Here is a 16329-nt window from a genome sequence, read left to right on the forward strand (position 1 = left end):
GTACCATCCCGACGGACGTGGACACCCCTGACGCTCGTGAGCACCAGACCGACGGACGTGGACACCCCTGGCGCTCGTGAGTACCAGTCCGATTGACGGGACACCCCTGCGTTCGTGAGTACCAGTCCCGATGACATGGACACCCTGACGCGTGAGTACCAGCCCGACTGAGTGGACACCCCTGGCGCTCGTGAGTACCAGTCCCGACTGACGTGGACACCCCTGCGCTCGTGAGTACCAGTCCCGACTGACGTGGACACCCCTGACGCTCGTGAGTGACATCCGACTGACTGGACACCCCTGGCGCTCGTGAGTACACCAGTCCCGACTGACGTGGACACCCCTGGCGCTCGTGAGTACCAGTCCCGACTGACGTGGCACCCCTGGCGCTCGTGAGTACCAGTCCCGACTGACGTGGACACCCCTGCGCTCGTGAGTAGTACCAGTCCCGACTGACGTGGACACCCCTGACGCTCGTGAGCACCAGCCCGACCGACGTGGTCCGAGACAACGTCACCAGTCGTCACCGTCACGTCCCCATATGATGGCCAAAGTAACTATTGTAACGCTCACTATCCATCCCGAATGACACGGTGTGAAAACAAAGACAGTCTGGGACAGGTTCAACTCACAATCCCCTCAGCTAGGTCGGTTGTGTGAAATGGTGACCCTGTTCTCCTTGAAACCGACATAATGCTTATAAACGTATCTGTCTTATCTGGCGTTACATTGCTGTACAATGTTCACCACACCGCATCAAACACGTCTGTAACAAGGCAGGGTTTCCCTGCCTTGCTTCCCCTGCCTGCCTTTCCGCCACCCTCGGACACCATTACACCGCAAGATGCACCTGCAGGAGTTGGAGCACGCCATCAGCCAGTGCTGGAACCCATTTGAAAATCCGGTGGCACATTCTTCTTATCGTTATACGAAGAGTATAAACGGCGTTTTGCGCCTAATCTACACCCCAGTTTCAATGGAAAACCGCTATTTGCATATCCGGCCATGCCTCTGAGTGGTATCAGTTCCGCATGCTCTGCAAAAACGGCAATGAGGACATTTGCCTGCTCATAACTCTCGCTCGGCCGATCCAGTAAACCGCACACAGCTGCAAAAAAACCGCACACCCTTACCAGGCCATGCTGACAGGAAAAGCCGGTCTGGTTTCAACTCCGAGCCGCCGCTCCTTGTGCGCGCGTCGAAATCAGGTCCATCCACGACCAGCGCCCGATCCAGAGGCCTGTCACAGCAGCACCCCAGACGGGGTGCCGCCCAACGCCTGCCCCCCGCGTCCACTTCAGCGGCACGACTGACACGGCAGCTCCTCATCACCAAAGCTGCCAAACTCCGCGCAAACCACAGGGCGGTCACCGCCACGGTAGGCGTGCTCCAGCGGTGCGATTGGCGCAGCTATCCTGTGCCGTAGCCAGCGCGGGGTCGCATTCTGCAGGCGGTGAGAGTGAGAGGCGAGATTACGTCACGGCTGGGCATGTCACGTGACTAGCTCGGTGGGTCCACGAGATGACGGCAGTAGACTGTCGTGAGGTGCTGAGCCGCTGATCGGCTCAGCGGGAAAGAGCAGATTACCCCCATCAGCACAGAGCTACAGATCCGCCCAGCAGGGATGATCGGATCACCCGATCGGCACGGAGTCACAGACCGACCCAGCAGGAATCACGCCAGATCAACACAGAGTCACAGATCGGCCCAGCAGGAATGATCAGTTCACCTGATCAACACATGAGCCATGATTCCCGATGGCGTCAAAAGTCTGTTACTTTGTGTGTGATTCAGGACGCTTTGGTGGAACATCAACATTGCGCGCCTTTGTAAATTCATTAACTACTGATTATATCAGTGCAATATGCTTTGTGCCTGAGTTCTGATCAGATGCGTGTACGCACGGAGTGATCTCTAGGGGCACAATGCCCACCTTCTATCATTTTGTTACATATCTTAATGCGTTATGATTAAAGTTACGGAAATACAAATTCGAGGACTGGCGAGTAAGGTCAAATAAGCTTAGACATACATGGCTATTTTCCATCATACGAGGAGTTTGCGGGTCTGTGCCACGCTAATCTGAATTTACAGTAAGCTTCGGTTTTGTGTTTGCTTGTGAAATCTGCTTGCGAATTGCGGGTCAACGCAGGGGGCGGTGGGAAGTAGTACTGCGCCGCAACGGCCAGACCGCCTGTCCTGCTCCCTGGCGGCAAGAGAGTCAGCAGTATAATTAATGATTCGAAGGAGGGTAAGAAAATTTCTCGCGCTCCAATCGGCATTTCCGTTGCTGACTGTGCTATAGTTGCCTGGTATCCAACAAAAATATGAAGTTTTTGACGAATTCCACGATTTTGATGAGTTGAAATACTTGGATGAAAGCGTGGAATGCCGCAACCCAAGCAAACTCAGACTAGATCGAAATGGCTATGGCTGGCGAAATGGCAAATGGCGAAATGGCTAATGGAATTCCAGACTAGATCGAAATGGCTATCATTCACGAAGGCCACTGCATCTGCTGTTCGATTTCAATCTTCCGAGCCGTCTGTGAACCTATAAGAAGCCCTCAGTCCGTACGTGAGCATGTAAGAAGCCATCAGTCCGCCTGTGAGCCTGTCAGAAGCCCTCAGTCCGTCTGTGAACCTGTGAGAAGCCATCAGTCCGCCTGTGAGCCTGTAGGAAACCGTTCTGTCCGTCTATGGAGTCTTTAAAAAGCCTCCGTCAGAGGAGTTCCGCTTTACAACGCTAAACCGTGAGTAACTATTCAACGACACTAGCCTTCCGAAGATTCTAATTTCATTATGAATCAGATGCCATCTTGGATCGCGAGGAGCTGACAGCAACTGGGGTACGCTAAGTCGTGTTTTAGCTGAAGTGAAGGCCTCCCATACCTGATGAGGCCCAGGAAATCCGCATGTGCAGTCCTGAAATGCTATGTTGTTTTCGTTCCATACTCAGCAAAGGCCAGAGTTATTCTTCAGTGAAAGATGTAGAACGGTGCAGAATTCACCCTGGACCTATGTGGTGCCTTCGTGCTCCTGAAGCTTGTAATATGCCATCATGTTATTTCAAAGTTGAAATCCATTTTGAGATGTTTACCACTGTTCACTACACAGTGAAATCTACTTTTCATTATTGACTGCGTGTCGTACTATAGCTATATGGCGAGGCTATAAAATAAAACGGAAGATATAGCACACACACGCCAACATTTCAGGTTTTTGGGATTTACTCGGCTTCAGAAACGTCTTTTCGTACCATGTTGTTTGGCCGTTCTGAAAACAATGCGACATGTAAATATGTTTGATATCCGCCATCCTTTTCATCCCGCCAGCGCGACTTGCACGCGGTCATTACGGCATGTTTGGTAGGGGGGGGATGGAGGCGGAAGGACAGTTGCCCCTACATTGGCAAAGCATGTTCAACGGCCGTGGTTGGTTGGAAAGGAGTCGACTAAAGCTCCCTCCCCCTTTCCCTTATCCAGACGGTAGACCGCTGGACACTTGGGCGGTGAGGTGACAGTCTTTGTGGGCTATTTTCTAGAGTTGCCAATAGGATTGCAGCTTTTGAAATTCCAAACCTTTTCGAAGCTCAATGTGGAAATCGAGCGGAGGGGGCAAATATCTTTGGAATTTGTTGAACAGCCGGCATGATTGTCTCGTGTGGCAGATTGGTATGCCCCTGAAGGGGATTTAATGCTGCTCTTTTTCGTAAATAAGCTGGTGCTGACACATAAACAAGTTGTCGAAAGGGCGTGGAAGAAAAAATTATTTTTGAAGCATGAGATAAAGAGTTTCAAACATAAAGAAGCATCGGTAAAAAATGCATTGTTATGCAATGCAATGCATGTTAATGTTGTCAGTAGAGCCTGTGGTACTCAGTACTTACCTAGTTACCATTCCTTACCACTCACCAACCAAATATGTTGCCTGCCGACGAGCTTAGTAATGCTCAAGCTTAGCGTTCGTCGTTATGAATTGTAAATGGCGGATGTTTTCGAAACCCCGTGATGCATATTACTTATCTATGATAATTTGCTCTCTTGTCTTCCGATTCGAGCAGGGAGAATGCAGCGACGCGAGTGATGACAGGGGTTAATGGTTGTAGAGCAAGAAACATGTGTTTTACTTGGCTGCGGTTGTAAAAGTATTTTGCCTTTTAAAAAGGCATTTGTAATTCCACCAACGCGTCGAGCGTCGGGTGTCACTGTCCATGGTAGGAGCATCGGCCGTCACTGTTCATGGTAGGAGCGTCGGGTGCCACTGGCCATGGTAGGAGCGTCGGGTGTCACTGTCCATGGCTGGAGCGTCGGCTGTCACCGTCCTATGGCTGGAGTGTCGGCCGTCACTGTGCATGGTAGAAGCGTCGGCCGTCACCGTCCATGGCTGGAGCGTCAGCCTTCACTGTCCATGGCAGGAGCGTCGGCCGTCACCGTCCATGGCAGGAGCGTCGGTCCGTCGCTGTCCATGGCTGGAGCGTCGGCCGTCACCGTCCATGGCAGAAGCGTCGGCCGTCACTGTCCATGGCTGGAGCGTCGGCCGTCACCGTCCATGGTAGGAGCGTCGGCCGTCACCGTCCATGGTAGAAGCGTCGGCCGTCGTCGTCCATGGCAGGAGCGTCGGCCGTCACTGTCCATGGCTGGAGCGTCGGCCGTCACCGTCCATGGCAGGAGCGTCGGCCGTCACTGTCCATGGCTGGAGCGTCGGCCGTCACCGTTCATGGCTGGAGCGTCGGCCGTCTCTGTCCATGGCTGGAGCGTCGGCCGTCACCGTCCATGGCTGGAGCGTCGGCCGTCGCTGTCCATGGCTGGAGCGTCGGCCGTCGCCGTCCATGGCTGGAGCGTCGACCGTCGCCGTCCATGGCTGGAGCGTCGGCCGTCGCTGTCCATGGCTGGAGCGTCGGCCGTCGCTGTCCATGGCTGGTGGTGTCGGCCGTCGCCGTCCATGGCAGGAGCGTCGGCCGTCACTGTCCATGGTAGAAGCGCCGGCCGTCACCGTCCATGGCTGGAGCGTCGGTTCTCACTAACCTTGGTGGGAGCAGAAAACTCGCGGCACGTACAGCAAACTCTCACCACTGTCAAAAATGCGCCTACGAACATAATGTTGGATCACCCATTCGATGTCGTAAGCATGAAATTGTATGATGGTAAAAAATTGCACAACATGGGCCGAAACTAGTAATATATCTTGACAGTCCGGTGTCGCTACAACACGAGATCAAACCGTTTGACAGCGGACATGAGGTGGTCGATTGTGCAGGCCGGCTACTTGCACCCGATCGCAAACCACGGACTTTTCCATTCTAGAGTACTTTTAGTGACACCCATAACTAGCCAGAGCACATATGACACGGAAAGGCATATGGCATACGTGAAACATACATATGGCATACGTATGGCATACGTGAAAACATCGTCTGCAAACTGTTAAGCGGCTTTAGCGCTCTTCGATCCAGTGGAGCGTCAGCAATGGATTGGAAAACGATTTTTTTTAAAAACCGGTCTCGAAAAGTATACGCTGCAGGCCAACTCGGGTAAGATTGAGACATCTAGCTTACATAGGCATGTTGCACAGGTCATTGTGATTGATGTCGGCCCAAAATATTTGCATGTTTTACAACATCGTCATCACTGCCATCAAAACATGTCAATGTTCCACATTTATGACTTAATTGAGTGAACTTAGCGAGCCAGGCTAAGCCAGGCAAGGGGTGGCAGGCAGGAGCAGTGCGATGCGTCACACAAACGGTAAGCCTTCTTCGAAAATGAAACCGGCCGGTGACCTTCAGAAATGGTGCCCGGCGTCGGCCAGCGGGCCGCATCCGCCAATACGTGCCTGCTGGACAGTGTCATGCAATGCTGCCGTACCAGGCCACGTAAGCCAACTCTTCTGAGAAGACGCGCCTTGAAGAGCAGCGTTATGTGCATCTATCTCTATGTGGGCCTTCTGGTCAGATGCCGTTAGCATGGCTCGTACATATGTATGTAAGCTCGGGAAACGTAGCGAACTTTGTAACCTGCATTCCAGCTGCGACCGACACCTTCCCGCCCGCACCGGGCCAGCGTCCGTCCTTAGGTCGCCCGGCGCACAGAGGCCCTGACCACAGGTCACCTGCCGAGTGACCGGCACGCCGCGAACCAATCACCGCCCGGGTCACAGCGCCCCGGGCACCGCGACCTCCGACCGCCGGGTGGACGGGACGAGCCGCGTGGCCGGGGGTGGAGAGGTAAACACAAGCAGCACTGTTACCCTTTTTCCCCTACGACAAGGATAACACCATCTTTTATTGCAAACATTATGCGTGCGGAGTTACATATCGAACTGCCCCAGCAGCAAAACACGGTCTAGACGACAAAATCATCCAGCGTTTCATTTAAGCACGACCAATCCCACACAGGCGTCTCCCAGGCAGGCAACACTTCCACGCACATGGTGAAAACAAAAGCCAAACGTCCGCCCAACGAGCCCGCATCGGCATCTTTCACTCGCCAGGGAAGTGCCTCATGGCGCTCCGACATGTAAGAGCGCGGTCTAACCCACCGGGCTGGTGCACCCGCGTTCCGTGGTGCAAGTATCAGTCATCACCGGAAAGTACATGGGACAGATCGGGCCTGAACGGCCTGATCGGACGAGCCGAACGGCGCGCAGCCAATGGTCAGATACGGCACTAACAAAACCAATGTGTTAACTCTGCACAGCTCGCAGCCAGACCCGACAAACAAAGCAGGAAGATCCTCGCGATGTCACAGGCTCCACGACAAAGATATGGCCGAAATACCACTGGCAGCTCATCCCAGCCATGGTCAACATTGATGTGGACCACCCTTTATTGTGACTTCTTTACGCTGCAATTACGCTACAATGGCTAACCAGTGACACGAGCAGCAACGGCATCAAACGGAATGTGACCCAGTCGAGGGGACGTCTGATCCGAGAAGACCGCCGGGAGCAGGCCGATCTCCTGAACTATCCCGAGAAGACCGTGAACAGACACACTGACGGCCAGCTTCCAGGTACGGAACAATTTGTATTATTCGCCTCTTTTTGAAACGTTTTTGAAAAGTGGCACTTTATCGCCAATCTGAAAATAAAGTGTTTACTTTCCGCTCGTTCATGCGCTTGTTCATCACGTTACTTGGGTGGGACATACGAGTAGCCTCCAGGTAAACGCCACGCAGACTCTCAGAAAGTTTTTCCGCATAAGCTGACACACGGGTGTATTTTAGCGCACGGGTTGCACCAATCTCCACATCGACCGGCAGGCGAAGTTCTCGACCCAGCACCAAAAAGCAACATTGAGATTTTTGCAACCCTGAGGCTGTAACCTACATATTTTTGCACTTTTGAGCGGTATCCAAGCATGAGCAGCGACGAGTGCTGGTCCCGTTCATGTTGACTGTCACCCCAGATACTTGGACAGCATGCCCAGCACAGTTGTCATCATCCGCTCACACCGGCTATTTTCATGTGGATGAAAACTGCCCACGCTGGTTTTGCGGATCCCCAAAAAAACGACATAGCATCGGCAATCAGCTCGCTCTTGAAATTTGTACACACAATCTGAGCGCAAGTTCTTAGGGGCCCCCCAAACTGAGAAAATGACTCATCACTGAGGACGTGCGCAACCGTAGAAGCAAACACGTCTGAGAGAGGGAATACCTCCAGCCACCGAGCGAAATGCTCGTAGTAGACCAGCGGGTGTTTGTGTTGATGCACCGTGAGGGGTAAGCTAGTAAAAAAATCCATGGATACAATATCCTATGGTTCCAGGACATACAGCTCTCCCATTAAGGCACGGAGCTGGATAAATAGGTGACTGACATAAACCGCATCTGCCACATTCTGTGCACAATCTGTGCGTATCAGGAGTCATCGAGAGCCACCAGAAACGAGGCCGCGCCTTGCGCCAACAGTTTCCCAGAGCTGACGCGACTCTCTTCGGACCCGAATGCATCGATGTCAAAATATCAGGGATCAGGACATGGGAGCGACCATCTGCAGCTGCTCAGGGCAGCGGGTTCACACTTTGCACTCTCGAAACAGTACTCCCTCCAATAAGCGAAGTCGATCCCCAAGCCACAGCAGAGGGTGTGCCTCGTGCGAGAGAGACGTTCCTGTAGCCGCTTGCCTGAGGACAAGTGACAGGAAATCTCAGCGATAGACACGTCATTGTTTTGTTTGAGCTGAAGAGACTCATGGGCCAGACACTCGGCAGCAGGTTCAGTCTGACGCGACACATCATCACCAGACACATGGCGACACTCGGCAGCAGGCTCAGTCTGACACGACACGTCATCATCAGACGCATGGCGACACTCGGCAGCAGGCTCCGTCTGACGCGACACGTCATCACAAAATGAAACCTGCCGAGTATGTCCAACCACCTAGCCAGCATTCCTGTGGATTTTTGAAATCTAGAAGCCACTGACCGCTGCTGGGTCCGTCTTTAGCTGGGACATTTTCCTCGAAAATAGTGTGCAAACTCCTGAATAAAGATAGCACAAGCGAGCAGCTCATTCTTTGCGATTGAATTATTTTTATGTGACTTTGACAAGCAGCGACTTCCAAAAGCGATAACACGGTCAACAACGTCCTGCTCCTGAAGAAGGTCAGCACCAATCCCGTCATCACAGGCATCGTAGTCCAACGTGAACGTGCCGGCATCGTCATCAACACAAGGAAACGCCACCAGTGGTGCTTACTGAGCGCCTGCTTTATGCTCTCGAAAGCGTGCTGAGCCTCCGTGGCCTACTGAAATCGGGTGTCCCGGGCGGTCAGACGGAATATAGTGCCCGACATGCTCGCAAAGCAATTTACATATTTTCGGAAGTATGATTCTCGTCCTAAAAAAAAGCACTGGACAATTGCTTTGATGTGCGCGGTTCCGGCCACTTGCGCACCTTCTAAATTTCTCGCGGTCTGTGGTTAACTCATTCCCAGAGACCACATGACTGAGAAATGTGACCTGCTTTATGAAAGAATTTGCGCGCACAGAAATTCAGACTCGGGTCGCCGAGCTGAGGAGACAGAGAACAAAGACCAGGCCGTTTAATTCTTCCGCAAAATTCCTTTCCTTGCACAATGATGGTCGAAGTAAGTAAGCAGGTCCTTGGAGAAAGGTTTCCGAAAACAATGTTTAATCATTTTTGCGTATGAAAACGGCGCAGAACTGAGCCTAAAGCAAACTCTGATGTACCTTGGGTTGCCGAACGGGTTAGTGATTAAAGTTTTATCCCTGTCAGCTGGGTTTATGGGAATCTCATAGCAGGCAGCGTTCATGTCAGGCGTGCAGTACAACGACGAACCGGCGAGCAACTCCAGCGAGCCATCGGTGTGAGAGATTGGGTAGGCCGGTAGCCTGGTGACTAAGATCAAGTTGTGCCACCAGGCTATCGAGTGCTCTCGAAACAGTGGCATGCTCCGCTGTGACATTGTGTACTATGACAGGCACTGGAGAATGGTCCATGTCCACGATACAACTGGCTACCTTCACTCCCGGGTGGTCCCATGTGGGTTCAGCTACAGCTGGACCCTGACCATGGCAATCGTGAACGGAAGTTGGAATAACCAGCTGTGACCCAGGTGGTGTTGAAAAAATCCTTCCCACGACAGCCTTCTCAACGGATGTCGCTTCAACTGATGCTGTATGGACAGATTCGGCAGGGGTAATTATCAACAACCGGTTATGAAGGTTTATGGCACAGGGAACATATTGCATAATGTGCAGGCCAAGGAGACAGGAGCTTCACCAATGACTTCGCACAGAAAGAACAGGATCATCCGAGCTACATCTCCCACCTCAAATTTGATACTCTGCCGGACATTGGGAGAGGATCTCTAAACGCTGTTCTGGCCTGAGTGGAGGCTTTGCACAGCCTGACGACCGACATGGACTCAAAAACTGAATGATGCAATACGCTGATGGTAGAGCCGGTGTCTAATAGACAACTGGTCACGGTACCGAATATCCCGGCATCAAAAGTTAAGTATTCCGCAATGCCGGCGCTGCTCTTACCAGTCACGTCTTTGCGACTGTCGCCCCTGCTGGCCCGGACGGTGAAGCCAGCTCCTTCCGCTCTGGGCCCATAGCGGAGTCCCCGGTCCGTTTCCCAGACTGGCCGCGCGACAAGCAACGAGCCAAGTGACCCGTTCGCCCGCAGCTGCAGCAGGTACAGTCACGCAGTCGGCTGGTAGCCGCCAAGTGCCCCGAGGAAGCACAGACGAGGCACTTTCCCGAGGGGCGTCTGTCACGCCCGCCAACAGGGAGAAAAACAGCCAACTTCAGGGGATGGAGCCGTCTTCACTAGGGTTGACACAGTCATTGAGACCGACCAACTAACCACGCTGCTTCAGCTGCTCCATCCGGGTCAAGGGCTGCTGAAGCAACGAAGGCTGGTGCTCCCGGATCTGTCGCCGGACCGGGTGCGATCGCAGATTCTCGCCGCGTGTCACATTACGCCACCCTCTTGACATCGGCCGAAAAAGAAGCGATGCCATCGGACACCCCACCGACCTAATATGGCCCGCGTAGGGCCGCCAAGAAAACAGTTGAAGCGAACTGTGCTATTACCATTGCCCAGAAGGCCTCCTGCACCAGCTTTCAGAACTTGATTACAAAAACATCCACAGACTCATGAGGATCAGACCGAAGCTGCCGAAGCCTGGCATGGGCATTGAGGGCACTGATCTCCTCAAACAAAACACTGAAATCGGACACGGCCAGCTGATACGAAGCATGCTGGTCTGCCGTCATTAGGTCATCAACATTTCGACTCACCTCCGACGGGCAGAGCGGCAAGAATCTGAGGCGTGTGTCACCATTCCAGCTGTGCATAGAGAAAAAGGGTATCAAACTAGGAACCGAATCAAGTAAACCTTCCCATCACAGAGAATCTGGGGGACGCCACTTGTGTCACCCTCATAGGTGCCGGCACCCCACCAACATCGTTGCCCACAACCTTGTTCTCGATCGTAGTGTTACTGTCAGGCATGGCCTCAGTTTACAGACCTGCCACAAAAACAAAGCACGTCGCCTTACACGCAGACGATGAGACATTCCACGTTACCAAGTAGGTGCGGTCACGAGCGGTAGCTGGAAGGTGAGGTGAGCAGCGGCCAGCCCGCAGACGTGCCGACCACGCGGGCGGCAGCTGACCTGTCAGGAGCCGGCAGACGAGAACATTGTTACACATATCCATGAACTTGGGCATAGGGCGTAGGTTTTGTCTTCCTTCTCCCTTTCCCCACGGTCAGCTGGCCAAGCTCTCCCCGTTGGCCTCCTCGCCCGAGGCTATTCTCTGCCCGAGGCTATTCACGGCCGAAGCTAACCCCAGCCCGAGGCTATTTCCAGCCCGAGTCTATTCTCTGCCCGAGGCTACGTCACGCCGGAAGCCTCTGGCGTAGAATGGCTCCAAGGCCATTCTACGCCAGAGGCTATTCACCGCCAGAGGCTACGTCACGCCGGAAGCTATTACGCTCCGAGGCTATTCTACGCCCGAAGCTATTCCCGCCCGGGCACGCACGCCTGCTGCCGAACCGCTCCGATTAATCGGATCAGGTCAGCAAAAGACTGTTTCGGCGCGGCGGAGACGGACCTTGCGCGTGGAAAAGACCACAAGAACAACGGTCTGTTTGGTGACGGACGATGCCTGGGGCCCATTGCCGCTACAGTGAACCCCGACATGACCAACAGTGCGCACTTGGAGTCGTCGCGAGGCAGTCGAGCAGAATCTCCGCAAGTCGGGCTTCGACCGGGCCGCTCTGATATGCTTTGGTAGTTGCGCCAGCCAGCTGCATGACGGAGGCGATTCGAGAAGCAATTATTTATCTAATGGCATAGGAATTATATGTAATAATTATATGTTATGTTGTTATATATTATATCATTAATGTTATAATTATATAATTGTTTATGTTCTGACTTGGTGTAGGGACAGTCTGGCGTGAGTTTCGCGCTGTCTGAGGATATATAACATTAGCAATTTAGAGATGCATGACGAGAATCGCCTTCAATATTGCCATGCCCCTCACTTTTCTAGATCTTCCGACGCCCTTAATGTCATGACTATAAGTGTCGGTTGGCGATGCCACCGAATGCCGTCATGCAGCAAATGGGACAGGGATGCCATCTTGTGTAAGTGATAGGGAGACAATCCGCGGGCCCGACGTTCCAACCTCATCAATCTGTTATTAACGGACTTGCCCGCTTAGCTTGACGAAAGGCGACTTGTATGTCGTAATGTTGGTACCCTCATTTTGAACGGACCTTAACCTAAGCAGCATAGAGATTATGCAGCGACGATCAAGAAGGGAGGAGCACTGGGGCATGTGCCATTCCTGATCGGAAAGTAAAAGCGCCTCTCTAAAGGCCACATTAGTGCGCCGAAAGCGCTATTCTATTGAGCGCCCCCTTCATTCTACTGTGTCGCGTAGAGTTTTACTACTAATGTTCAAAAGAAGCACAAACAGTAAGATTTTGAGGCATGAATTTGAGGCATGTAAATAACATGCCGTAGACGTCTTGACACGCTCGCTTCCATACCAGTTATTTTTACAAAATTTGAACGAGCCCAAACTGTTACCCATTCTACATAGGTTATCCACGGGTTTACTAAAACAACGAACTTTCGTATTGCTGCGCGCCCCGACTCAAAATTGTCTGCCATACACAAGTCTGTTTAACGAACTTCACTTTCAACAATGAACACAAAGAATGCATGACAATGTATGTTACATGACCAACTTTTCCCCATCTGCAAGATCTGTTAGCTTCCATCCAGATGTATGAAACCGAGAAACACCTAGCCTTAATCTGTGTCAGCAGAAATAGCATTATTTCGCCTGTTTCGTGTTCAGATGCGTCATAACAATACAAATATCATCATCGATTTTGTATCATTTTCGGCCACAAAACTGCCCCACGGAGAAAGCGACGGGAGGTCCAGTTCGAACTAAGATACCAAACCACATGCCTACAGTACACGGATGCGATCAATCACTGGCCGTGACTAGCTGAAAAGAAGAGGATTCTGCATAAATACCGCATGACCCATCATGACCTCATATGACCTAACCTTGTGAAAATGTGTTTTCTTCCACAATCGGAAACAAACGTCAGATAGTTTAGAAATGAAGAAGTGATAGAGAAACCCAGTACCCTCGCTTTTCATATATACATGCATGAAGACGTCATTTCGGAAAATTTGCGTAAGTTAAGACTTCATCAGACCAAGAAGGCCAACCAGCTTGGGTATGTTAATAAAATAGTGCTTTCAGCCCAATGACAGTCTTTTAGAAATCGCTCCAAAACCGTGGTATACGGCGCAGCTGTGACAAATATGAATGGCGCCAAAGGATGCATCTGAGGAATGGGGAACGCGGTACGAGGGATTTGTGTGAGGCCTATTTAGGACAACGGCGAAGTGGGCGAGGTTCGAAGGCCGGCTATTTTATTTTGGAGGTTGGTTCTTTAAAAAGTTAACATGCTTAGCTAATTAAAGCATGTCAGAGAAAGAGAATGGTCTTAGAGTTCAGTGACTCTCAGATGAAGATCTAGCCAAACCTACCGATTTTCGTGTGAATATCCCGGGATGTTTCCTTCTATGAGTTGGCCCATGGAAAGGTTTATTTGGTGTTGTCTGTGTGATTATTAGATGCTGTCTTTCTTATTCCTGATTTTTATCCCAGTGGTATATTACTGTGGTACATTGTGAGTACCACAGTAGAAGTTTCCTCTTTTGAGAGCATGCTAAGTCTTTGAGCTGCTTAAATGCATTAGCACACAATTTTGTGCCATGAGTTCATCATGCTGGCCACATGATGCTACTAACAACATGTAGCACCATGTGCATCTCACTGATCTGTCAGCTTGGCCCACCCTAGATCAGTAACTCAGTATCAGCCATTCTGCATGATGAGATTTCAGAGAAAGTGATGCAAATAAGGTCAAGTCAGATGCAGCAGAAGTTGTGGCATGGTCCTGCAGTGCTCTGATATCCCATTAACACACTGAAACCATGGTGCATGACAATTACATATCTTAAACTGTTTGAGGACTGCACATAATGTGCATATCATCCTCATTATCACATTCACATATCTTTAGATTGTCCAGTCTAATTCGCATTGGCTCGCACCAGTGTTTGCAATTCAGAATTGGTTGCACAGATGGCACTGGCTGAAAGCACTGCTTGATGCTGGCAGCAAGTTGAGAGTTTATCCACAGTTCTGGGTGTGAACATTAATGTCAAACTGTGGACAGGTTGGCTGATGGTGGTTTTTATCACTAAATGTTTTTTTTTATTTTGTTTATCAGTATCCTCTGGCAGGACAATAACCTTTGATTTATCATTAATTTTCCCTTATTCTATATCTACCAGTGTCAGTACATACAAGTGTTGGTGGTAATAAGAATATATCAATAATGTCAGTTATCTGTCATCACTAAGATGCAAGATTAAGTGATTTCTTATTAGGTGACTGGTCATTATGCATCTGGCAAGCTTCAAAATGTATTCTGAAATAGGAGCTTTGTTTAATTCTTAACTCATGTAAATTGTTTGTGTAAATTTTCATTGGGGAGCCAAGGGTGTCATTTTACATCATGCAGTTATGCAATGTACCCTCCCTCCCAGGTGCGGCCATGGGCGGCCGTTCGCGGACCGATTCAGGCCTTTCCAGTGGCCTGGTGACGTCACGCAGTCAGGTGGTGACGTCACGTGGTCATCTGGCCACCTCGACGCCGCTAGGTGTCGGCTCGCGACTGAAGGAGGCGCTCCAGGATTCGGCTCGGGTCCGCCGCCGGCTGGCCGACGAGCTGGCCAAGGAAGCGCGTGGTACGTGCTGCGTGACTGTCAGGCCCGCATGACTGTCGGGCCCGCGTGACTGTCAGGGCCTGCGTGACTGTCGGCCTTGCGTGGCTGTCGGGCCGGTATGACTGTCGGGCTTGCGTGACTGGCTGGCCTACCTGACTGTCGGGCCGCGGTGGTGAGGCGAGGCTCACTCTGTTGGCATAGATCGGGGTGAGCAGTAGGGGCGGACCAGTGCCTGTTGGAGAGCATAGGATAGCTTGAGTGGTTATAGAGGCGGTGAGTTCTGAGTATGTCTTGGCAGATTGTCACCAGTGATTGCAGTTTCTGTTTTGCTGCGTGTTCTGCCCCATCCGAGTCAGATTATTTTACAAAGTGTGAATCTCAGGTCCTTTGGTTGGTACAGCTGTGTCCGTCCACTCCAGTTGTGGAGGGAATGAAAGTACAGTTTGTGGAAGGTTTCGAATCCACATCCGTCGGCCGTGGGTCCTTGAAACACTTGAATCACGGTGTTATCCTCACCTGTTGCTCCCGTCATCCACGCTCCCCTGTGTTTGGGCCCCAACTCAGCGTGTCATGGCAGCCTCAACTGCAGTTTCCCGTCCGCAGCGACCACAGAGCTGGGTGACGGCGACGGCGCCGGTCGCTGGCCGGCCGACCTCACGACTTCGATGCGGTCGGCCCTGGCGTCGCCCCCGCTGCGGCCGGCGGCGCGCGCGCCGGGCTTGCCGGCGCCCTCCTCCTCCTCCGACCACATGCTGAGCTGTGGCTCCGACAGCACGGCCAGCGGCGAGAGCGAGGGCCGCGCGGCGCACGGCGCGCCGCCGCGGCTCCGAGGACGGCGTCAGCGGCGTCAGCACCATCAGCTCGCGCTCCATGCCGGAGTGGGCGCCGCCGGCGGAGGCGGCAGGAAGCGGGGCGCGGCTCGACCGCCACCACGCTGCGGAGCAGGCGGAGCGGCGCGCCGGTGGGGCGGCGGCGGACGAGCGGGACGTGCCGCAGCTCGGGCGGCGACGGCGTGGGGCTGGCGACGCTGAGGCGGCCGGCGCTGAACAACGCTCCCGGCGGCAGCGGGATGGGGCGCCCCCGCGCGAGTCGGACCGGCGCGGGGCGGGGCTGGAGGCGCCGCGGCGCGGGACGCAGCACGCGGAGGACGGTGAGCCGGAGCGTGGGAGCCATCGCAGCAGCGGGCGGCGGCAGGAGCACGACGAGGCCGGCGCAGCGAGGCGGCAGACGCGGGTCGCGCGCCAGCGAGGTGCCCGCGAAGCGGCCAGGCCTCGCTGGGCGGACGAGGAGGAGACGCCCCGACGGGGGGACTCTGTCGACTGGGAGACGCCGGCGAAGGAGACGCGAGAGCGCGACAGACGGCAGCGCGACGCGCGGCACGACGAGATGGAGACACGAGTGCCTGCGCGTCAGAGGGCTCTCGTGAAGTCCCCATCGGCCGTCAGTCGCCAGGAGCAGGTCCTCGACGAGAGGCCGCCGTCCCGACCGCGCTCCCCGAGAGACGCCGCCCGCTGGGA

The 16329-nt window shown here is 53.0% G+C and overlaps 1 long non-coding RNA gene across 1 annotated transcript; it reads left to right on the plus strand.

The window, feature by feature from the left end:
• The first annotated feature begins 13403 nt into the window (after nt 1-13403).
• On the plus strand, nt 13404-15473 carry LOC119113670 (uncharacterized). The gene is made up of 3 exons (XR_005095917.1): nt 13404-13458; nt 14633-14833; nt 15416-15473. It is a non-coding gene; the product is annotated as an uncharacterized LOC119113670 (long non-coding RNA).
• The last annotated feature ends 856 nt before the right edge of the window (nt 15474-16329 follow it).

This window comes from Pollicipes pollicipes, unplaced genomic scaffold (assembly GCF_011947565.3).
Source record: "Pollicipes pollicipes isolate AB1234 unplaced genomic scaffold, Ppol_2.1 Scaffold_7262;HRSCAF=8765_pilon_pilon_pilon, whole genome shotgun sequence".
Lineage (NCBI taxonomy): Eukaryota > Metazoa > Arthropoda > Thecostraca > Pollicipedomorpha > Pollicipedidae > Pollicipes > Pollicipes pollicipes.